The sequence below is a fragment of the Aegilops tauschii genome, chromosome 5, assembly GCF_002575655.3.
Source record: "Aegilops tauschii subsp. strangulata cultivar AL8/78 chromosome 5, Aet v6.0, whole genome shotgun sequence".
NCBI classification, from domain to species: Eukaryota; Viridiplantae; Streptophyta; class Magnoliopsida; order Poales; family Poaceae; genus Aegilops; species Aegilops tauschii.
The window spans coordinates 563,725,930-563,735,796 of NC_053039.3; the positions used below are offsets into that span (position 1 = coordinate 563,725,930).

The following is a 9,867-nucleotide window of genomic DNA, read 5'->3' on the forward strand; positions in this document are numbered from 1 at the left end:
GACAAATGAAACATGTTTTTTTGCGTTATGACCAAATCACAGTTAAGGTTAAGGAACAAAGACAATAATAAATTGAAGGAATACACTACATGTAGGAGGATAGAAACGGAAAACTAATCCAGATACGTGTAATAATAGATTAATAAGGCTAAAAAGTTACTCCACAAAGGTTATATCCCCGATAACAAAGAAGAGAAAGCATGTGGATCTAAATTTAAAAAGGCAGTATTGAGGACCTCTCTGATAGAGAAGGGAATCTAAAGGGCCTTTCTGTAAGAATAGCAGCACACACAAGTGCAACAAAGAAGGCTCGAATGGCTTGCGCGGAAAATCTAAAAAAAATCGGACCATTTCTCGATTTGTGTGTGTCATCCTTGCGCAGGGGCCATGCTAATCTTCTCAGTATCGTTCCAATTTTATTGGATGTCCCCGAAGGGACGATGCTAGCTACCACGCTCTGCCTTATAAACCAGTCCGACTCTCGTTGGCTGGCCAATGTGGGACTAAACAAACGAGTGTTTGTTTTGCCAACGACGCTCTCCAGCCAAACCGAGACGCCATCGTGAGCGCGGTGGGCCGCCAGTTGTAAGCCGAATCTCTTTTGACGTGGCCCAAATTAATGGAAGGGCATAATGGGCCCTCATGTTTTTTCATTAGGGAATAACGAACGATGCTTGGACACTAAAAAGAATACTATAGTTGTTGCCGCACATTGGGGGAGGGCACATGCACGTTTAGGAAAGGAGGGATCAACATATCCTTTTGTTTGTTCACAATTTATGAAAGGCGGATTATGCAAATCGACAAACCTTTTTCAAAAGCAAACTTGTGCGTGAAGGAGATTAGACGATCAAGTTATTGCCACAAGTACATATTGCAAAGAACATAGTGCCAAAAGGTTCATGCTAAGCTAGCTTACCGTGTCTTTCGTGTGACTAGATATATAAAATGGTATGCAACATATATACTTTTCTACATGAAGATTGAGATTTCACCAGTTGTGACCTACGTAATTCATCGACCAGTAGTTATTGCACACTAAAGATAGAAATGTTTGAAGAAGGGATTCTTTCGGGTGATACCAGAATCCAACACTAGTGTCCGGGAGAGTTTTCTCATAAGTCTTAGATGAGTTTGTTAGGTGGTAACATGACCAAATTAGACTAATGAAACATGTTTTTTTTGCGTTATGACCAAATCACAGTTAAGGTTAAGGAACAAAGACAATAATAAATTGATGAAATACACTACATGTAGGAGGACTGAAACGGAAAACTAATCCAGAAATGTGTAATAATAGATTAAAAAGGCTAGATAACAAAGAAGAGAAAGCGTGTGGATCTAAATCTAAAAAGGCAGTATTGAGGACCTCTCTAATAGAGAAGGGAAACTTAAGGGCCTTTCTGTAAAAATAGCAGCACACACAAGTGCAAGAAAGAAGGCTCCAGGGACTTGCGCGGAAAATCTCAAAAAAATATTGGACCATTTCTCGATTTGTGCGTGTCATCCTTGAACAGGGGCCATGCTAATCTTCTCTGTATCATTCCAATTTTATCAGGTGTCCCCGAAGGGACGATGCTAGCTGCCGCGCTCTGCATTATAAACCAGTCCGACTCTCCCTGGCTAGCCGATGTGGGACTAAACAAACGAGCGTTTGTTTTTCCCAAGGCGGAGTCCAGCCAAACCTATACACCATCATGCGTGCGGTGGGCTGCCAGTTGCAAGCCGGATCTCTCTTGATGTGGCCCAAATTAATGGAAAAGCATAACGACCCTCGTGTTTTTTCATTAGGGAACAACGAATGATGCTTGGACACTAAAAAGAATACTATAGTTGTTGCGGCACGTGGGGGGACGGCACATGCACGTTTAGGAAAGGAGGAATCAACAAATCCTTTTGTTTGTTCACAATTTATGAAAGGTGGATTATGCAAATCGACAAACCTTTTTAAAAAGCAAACTTGTCCGTGAAGGTGATTAGACAATCAAGCTGTTGCCACAAGTACATATTGCAAAGACCATAGTGCCAAAATGTTCATGCTAAGCTAGCTTACCGTGTCTTTGGTGTGACTAGATATATAAAATGGTATGCAACATATATACTTTACTACATGAAGATGGAGATTTCACCAGTTGTGACCTACGTAATTCATCGACCACTAGTTATTGTACACTAAAGATAGAAAGGCTTGAAGAAGGGATTCTTTCGGGTGATACCAGAATCCAACACAAGTGTCTGAGAGAGTTTTCTCACAAGCCTTAGATGAGTTTGTTAGGCGGTAACATGATCAAATTAGACTAATGAAACATGTTTTTTTGCGTTATGACCAAACCACAGTTAAGGTTAAGGAACAAAGACAATAATAAATTCAAGGAATACACTACATGTAGGAGGACTAAAACGGAAAACTAATGCAGAAACGTGTAAAAATTGATTAAAAAGGCTAAAAAGTTACTACAGAAACGTTGTATCTGCAATAAGAAAGAAGAGAAAGCGTGTGGATCTAAATTTAAAAAGTCAGTATTAAGGACCTCTGTGATAGAGAAGGGAAACTAAAGGGCCTTTCTGTAAGAATAGTAGCACACACATGTGCAAGAAAGAAGGCTCCAGATACTTGCATGGAAAATCTCAAAAAAATTTGGTCCATTTCTCGATTTGTGCGTGTCATCCTTGCACAGGGGCCATGCTAATCTTCTCTGTATCGTTCCAATTTTACCGGATGTCCCCGAAGGGACGACGCTAGCTACCGCTCTCTGCCTCATAAACCAGTCCGACTCTCCCTGGCTGGCCGATGTGGGACTAAACAAACGAGCATTTGTTTTCCCCACGCCGCTGTCCAGCCAAACCTAGATGCCATCATGCACGCGGTGGGCCACTAGTTGCAAGCCGGATCTCTCTTGATGTAGCCCAAATTAATGGAAGAGCATAACGGGCCGTTGTGTTTTTTCTTTAGGGAATAACGAACGATGATTGGACACTAAAAAGAATACTATAGTTGTTGCCACAAATGGGGGAGGGCACATGCACGTTTAGGTAAGGAGGGATCAACAAATCCTTTTGGTTGTTCACAATTTATGAAAGGTGGATTATGCAAATCGACAAACCTTTTTCTAAAGCAAACTTTTGCGTGAAGGAGATTAGACGATAAAGTTGTTGCCACAAGTACATATCGCAAAGACCATAGTGCCAAAAGGTTCATGCTAAGCTAGCTTACCATGTCTTTGGTGTGACTAGATATATAAAATGGTATGCAACATATATACTTTTCTACATGAAGATTGAAATTTCACCAATTGTGACCTACGTAATTCATCGACCACTAGTTATTGTACACTAAAGATAGAAAGGTTTGAAGAAGGCATTCTTTCGGGTGATACCAAAATCCAACACTAGTTTCTTAGAGAGTTTTCTCACAAGTCTTAGATGAGTTTGTTAGGTGGTAACATGATCAAATTAGACTAATGAAACATGTTTTTTTTGCGTTATGACCAAATCACAGTTAAGGTTAAGGAACAAAGACAATAATAAATTGAAGGAATACACTACATGTAGGAGGACTGAAACGGAAAACTAGTCCAGAAATGTGTAATAATAGATTAAAAAGGCTAAAAAGTTACTACAGAAAGGTTGTATCTGCGATTACAAAGAAGAGAAAGCATGTGGATCTAAATTTAAAATGGAAGTAATGAGGACCTCTCTGATAGAGAAGGGAAACTAAAGGGCCTTTCTGTAAGAATAGCAGCACACACAAGTGCAAGTAAGAAGGCTCCAGGGACTTGCGCGGAAAATCCCAAAAAACAATTTGGACCATTTCTCGATTTGTGTTGTCATCCTTGCACAGGGTCATGCTAACACTACAAAAAAAAGACACATCCGTGACATTTTGGGCCGAACGAATTTTTTTCTGTCATACATATGACACTTCTATGAAGATAATTGTGACAAAACCCGGTATCATCATAGATGTGGTGGGCTCCTACTTCTATGACAAAAAATCATGACAGAAAATGGGCTTTTCGTCCTGGGCGGGCCGGAGACGCAGCTGCATGACATTCTTTGGGCCGTCCATGACGGAAAAAACCGTGGTAGAAGCGAGGGCGAGGAAAATTTCGGGGAGTTCCCGGTTACGGTGGGAGGTCGGGGGCCGAGCGATGCGTGTTTCTCTCGTACACGTAAGCACGTGTGTGCGAGGCGTTGGCTCTAACTGAACCCAAGCGAGGCGTTGGGCTCTAACTGAACCCGAGCGATTGCACTGCAGGCTACGCGTTACTGAACCCGAGCGATCGATCGTTGGCTGTTAACTGAACCCGATCAAGCGATTCCTTCGCTACTGCTGCTAACTGAAGCCGATCGATGCTACCTCTGGATGAACAGTGAGCGTTGCTAGGGGGTTTGGATGAACAGTTCCCGGTGGGGCTGGATGAACCGGACCCCGTGGTGTTGCCTTGGGATGAACAGGACCCCGATCGATCGAGCCGGTTGGGGCTGGATGAACAGGACCCCGTGGAGGGCAGGATGAACAGGACCACCCTGTGGAGGGCAGAATGAACAGTAGACGGTGGAGGGCTGGATGAACAGTAGCCCGTGGAGGGGTGGTTGAACAGGAGCCCATGGAGAGGGCTGGTTGAATAGTAGCCGGTGGAGTAGCGCGTGGTGGAGGCTGGATGAACAAGAGCACGTGGATGAACAGTCGCAGGTGGAGGCTGGAGGAGGTCGACGGTGGATGAACAGTAGCCCGTGGAGGCTGGAGGGGGTCGACGGTGGAGATGAACAATGTCCCGTGGATTCCCGTTTTGCGGTACGCCACACCCCTCCCAATGAACAGGACCCCCGTTTCGACCGTAGCGCTCCAACACAAGTCCGTCCTCCGTTTTGCGGTACGCCACACCCCTCCCGATCAACAGGACCCCCGTTTCGACCGTAGGAGGTCCGTTTCCTCCGTTTTGCGGTACGCCAGACCCCTCCCCATGAACAGGATCATGTTTCAAACATGGCCGGTCGAACACAAGGCCGTTTCCTCCGTTCTGCGGTACACCAGGACTCGTTTCCATCAGCTATTCCGTCCAAGCCCTCCCGATGAACACGACGACGCATTCCGTTCCGACCCAGCCGGTTGGATCCCATGCGTTCCGTTGCCTCCCAATGAACACGACGCATTCCGTTGCCTCCCCATGAACACGACGCATTCCGTTGCCTCCCCATGAACACGACGACGATGCTGTTTCTCCGTTCCGACCCAGCCATGTACACGAGCCCTGGCCGTACGTATGTGCGAGTAGGCGTTCGAGAACCCGCCCGTATGTACACATACGTGGCCGTATTTCTTTCTTGGACCCTGGCCACTGTACGTACATGTACATGCTACGTGCGCGCCTCTACTACGACACGTACGCGCCTCTACATCCACCAGTATATATGTACGTACACGTTCGCGACCAGAATGACAACGCTACGTACCCTTCGACCAGGTGGGTCCTGACTATCAGGCACTTCCTTGCCTGCGAAGATGTAGCTGGTGGGTCCCAGCAGTCAGGGGGGCGAATCGTTTTTTTTGCCCGGACGCACTTCCTTGCGTGCGAAGATGTAGCTGGTGGGTCCCAGCAGTCAGGGGCAAACATTTTTTTCACGAAATACGGTGGCCCGTCCGGTGGGTCCCAGCTGTCAGGTGGAGGAATAATTATTTTGCACGTAATAAGGAGGCACTTCCTTGCTGCGGCCGTGGACCCAGCTGTCAGCCTCTCCATGTATAGTCCACGTCCGATGGAAGCCGTTCCTTGACCACGTTGACCACGCCGCGCCGAGAGCACCAGGGCGGTGGACGACGGCGAGGCCTAGGAAGGGGACGACGCGGAGCCGGGGAAGACGCGGCAGTGGATGCCCACGCGTAGAGGAGTACGAGGATTCACTGGTTCGCTGCGGTATGAGGCTGCCGTCGCCGCAGAATAACAGGGGGTGTGGGTGAGTAGAGGGATGGCCTGGCCAGCGGTGGGAGTAGTAGGGGGAGGTGAGGCCTCTGCCGCATCGCAGCCGGCCATGGGAGGCAGGAGCACGAGGCACGACTGGCGCTGGTTTGGGCGGCTGGAGCAAGAAGACCAGAGGTTGAAGAAGCACTAGGCCGTTGGATGGACATCGTACGGTCACTGGAGCTAGAATCGTGCATATTGACAGAGTTGACAAAGCCCTCCGTCCCCGTCAACTTAGTAGGCCCACAAGTCAGCCTGCCACTATACTGGGTCCCAGCTAACAGGGGGAGTATTCATTTTTTTGTGCGTAATAAGGAGGCACTTCCTTGCGTGCGAAGATATAGCTGGTGGGTCCGAGCTGTCAGCGGCAGTAACATTTGTTTCGCGAAATACAGAGGCCCTTTCGGTGGGTCCCTAATGTTAGGTGGAGGAATCATTATTTTGCGCGTAATAAGGAGGCATTTCCTTGCGTGCGGCCGTGGACCCAGCTGTCGGCCTCTCCACGTACAGTCCACTTCAGATGCATGTCGGTCGTTGACCACGTTTACCAGGCCGCGCCGAGAGCACCAGGGCAGTGGACGATGACGAGGCCTAGGAAGGGAACGACACGGAGGCAGGGAAGACTCGGAAGTTGTTTCCCACGCGGAGGGGAGTACGACTGTACGAGGGTTTACTGGTTCATCTGCCGTCGCCGGAGAATAACATCAGGTGTGGGTGAGTAGAGGGATGGCTAGGCCAGCGATGGGAGTACGGTGGGGCGGTGAGGCCTACGCGGCAGCACAGCCGGCCGCGGGGAGGAGGGAGCAGGCAGTCCCGCCGGCGCTTGTTTGAGCGGCTGGGGCAAGAAGAGCAGAGATTGAAGAAGCACGACGGCTGTTCGATGGACATCCAACAGTCACTGTTTGTGCGTCAACCTTTTTTTTAGGAAAGCCCCAAATCTTTGGAAAACAACATACAACCCATCTACCATTATTTCTAATAATTTACAGCCCATTTGCTAATTCTTAAGGTTTCTTTTGGAGCCCATATTCTTTTTGTTAGCATTACAGCCCATATTGTGGCCACGGTTAAAAAATTATACGAAATTTTGCATATTTCGGTGCGGTCCGAACTGTTTTTAATCCCGAAATTTCGACTCACATTCAAACTAATTTTAAAAATAAATGTATATCAATATAAAATCCAACAAATTCTGCACGCATAAAAATTAATGTAATTTAAAATCTCGAAATGAGAAAAAGATATTTGAAACTAATTGCCGGTTTGATGTGTTTAAAAAATGTACAACCCATTTCTCATTACTGATAGGCCATTTTCTCGGCCAGCCGAATGGAGCTCTCCTCGTCTTGAAAGATTTGCAGCCCAACAAGCCTGACAAAGCGACTTACTTGGCAAATCCCAAAAAAACTGGGCTGTGGCCGTGGACCCAGCTGTCAGCCTCTTCACCTACAGTACTCTTCCGATGGAAGTCGGTCATTGATCACATTGACCATGCCGCGCCGAGAGCACCAAGGCGGTGAACGACGACGAGGCCTAGGAAGGGGACGACGCGGAGCCGGGGAAGACGCGGCAGTGGATGACCACGCGGAGAGGAGTACGAGGGTTCACTGGTTCGGCTGCGGCGTAAGGCTCCCGTCGCCGCAGAATAACAGGGGGTGTGGGTGAGTAGAGGGATACCCTGGGCCAGCGGTGGGAGTAGTAGGGGGCGGTGAGGCCTCCGCGGCATCACAGCCGGCCATGAGAGGCAGGAGCACGCGGCACGACCGACGCTGCTTTGGGCGGCTGGAGCAAGAAGACCAGAGGTTGAAGAAGCATTATGGCCGTTGGATGGACATCGTACGGTCACTAGAGCTAGAATCGTTCATATTGACTAAGTTTTTTTTTGAGGGTGAATGACAGTGGGAGATGCTCCCACTGACTTTGTATTACTCACAAAAGAACAGTTACATATGTGCTACAAAGGGTGTTTGTGGCCCTCCGGCCATGCAAGCTATCCACAACCCTAGTGACCCAAATTTACAATGTAATTAGACAGGAAGGGGCGAAGTTCCTCTCTGCAGTTATGTGCTAGCAACTCCAATAGATGCTTGAATCTAGCCAGCCATGCTCCGAAGGAGTGCCGAATCCCTCTGAAGTGTTGGTTGTTTCTCTCCATCCATAGACTCCAAGCAGCCAAGAGAAATATATCCATCAAAAGAGGTTGCCTCCAGTTATCCCTACCCCCACACAGCAGAGCCAATCTGTTGGCATCTATCGGCCATGCCATTCCAACTTTACTCCAGCATTGTTGGCTAAAGGGGCAATTGAAGAACAGGTGCTCCACAGTTTCCTCGGGAGGGTTTTGACAGAACATGCATGTGTAGTCGCCCCCCGTGACAGCAAAATGTCTGTGTTTGAGCATATTCCTGGTATTCAGACGATCAACTAGGAGTAGCCACCCGAACATCTTGAATTTGATCGGGCTCTTGGCATCTGCCACAACCTGCTTGTAGCAGTGATTATAGAATTTCTTGGACGAGAAGTGCCCGAGCGTGCATTCCCAGATGTCACAACGGTCGTTGGCCACACTGTTTTGTGTCAACCCCTCCTGGATCTCTTTGATCTCCTCCCTCGCCTGGATCGAGAGAGGCAGACTAAAGATCATGGATGGGTCAGTTGCAGTAAGAACCTTAGCAATGGAGTCGTCTTCATTCAAGCAAAATGAGAAAGCCCGTGGGTATATGTCCACGAGTGGGGAATCCTGACTATTATCAGACCAAACATCTTTCCAGAATAAAGCGCTAGAGCCATCCCCCAGGGTGACTTTGGTGATCCCCTGGAAGATCCCACTGAGTTGCATCACGTCCTTCCACCAGAAAGAGCCCACTGCCTCAGTTGCATGCGGTATTCTGTTTCTGTAGTAAGCATCCCAAACCAGCTCTACCCAGGGGACATCTTCATGATTAAGTTGACAAAGCCCTCCGTCCTCGTCAACTTAGTAGGCCCACAAGTCAGCCACTCACTATGGTGGGTCCCATCTAGCAGGGGGTATTCATTTTTTGGTGCGTAATAAGGAGGCACTTCCTTGCGTGCGAAGATATAGCTGGCGGGTCCGACCTGTCAGCGGGGGGAACATTTTTTTTCGCGAAATACAGAAGCCCTTCCCACGTACAGTGCACGTACAGTGCGTAATAAGGAGGAACTTTCCTTGCATGCGACCATGGACCTCGTGGGTCCCAGCCGTCAGGCTCTCCATGTACAGTCCTCTTCCGATGACTCTCGTATGTTGACCACGCCGCGCCGGGCGCACCGAGGCGGTGGACGACGGCGACGCCCCAGACTGGAACGACCCGGAGATGGGGAAGACACGGCAGTGGAGTCGCAGACGGAGAGGAGTGGGAAACTTGACTGGTTCGGGTGCGGGGTGGGCCTACACTCGGCAGAGAATAACAGGAGGTGCGGAGTGGAGGGATGGCCTGGCCGTCGGCGGGGTAGCGTTTCGTTGAGGTGCGCAAAACAACGCCGCTAGACGCCGAAGGCTGGAGCAGGCAGTTCCGGCAGCGCTGGGGGAAGAAGACGAGAGATTGAAGAAGAATGCCGGCCGTTGGATGTAAATCCAACGTCTTCTTAGGCTTCAACCTACTGGCCCACATGTCAGCCAGTCCATTTGTTTTTTTAGTCCATTTGGTGGGTTGGGTTAAACAATGATGTAGCATCTATGCAGCCCGTTTAAATCCCATTTGCATTTTTCTCGAAATCCGTGGACTTGCTGGGCTGGGTGAAGATATCATGTTGGGCTAGATGGAAAAATGTTATAAAAACATAAACACATGATTGCACGTCAGTAAAATCTTTGCAAGCTTATGTACGCAATCACTAGGAGTTAACTTGCCAAGTTATATATAAACAATTATTATTATTATTT

General features: G+C 48.3%; 3 non-coding genes across 3 annotated transcripts; all 3 read right to left on the reverse strand.

Annotated features, from left to right (window-relative positions):
• Positions 1 to 336: 336 nt before the first annotated feature.
• On the reverse strand, positions 337 to 439 carry LOC120965568 (U6 spliceosomal RNA). The gene has a single exon (XR_005758613.1). It is a non-coding gene; the product is annotated as a U6 spliceosomal RNA (small nuclear RNA).
• Positions 440 to 1,471: 1,032 nt separating this feature from the next.
• Positions 1,472 to 1,574, reverse strand: LOC120965584 (U6 spliceosomal RNA). The gene has a single exon (XR_005758629.1). It is a non-coding gene; the product is annotated as a U6 spliceosomal RNA (small nuclear RNA).
• A 1,058-nt stretch (positions 1,575 to 2,632) lies between these two features.
• LOC120965536 (U6 spliceosomal RNA) lies at positions 2,633 to 2,735 on the reverse strand. The gene has a single exon (XR_005758581.1). It is a non-coding gene; the product is annotated as a U6 spliceosomal RNA (small nuclear RNA).
• Positions 2,736 to 9,867: the final 7,132 nt, after the last annotated feature.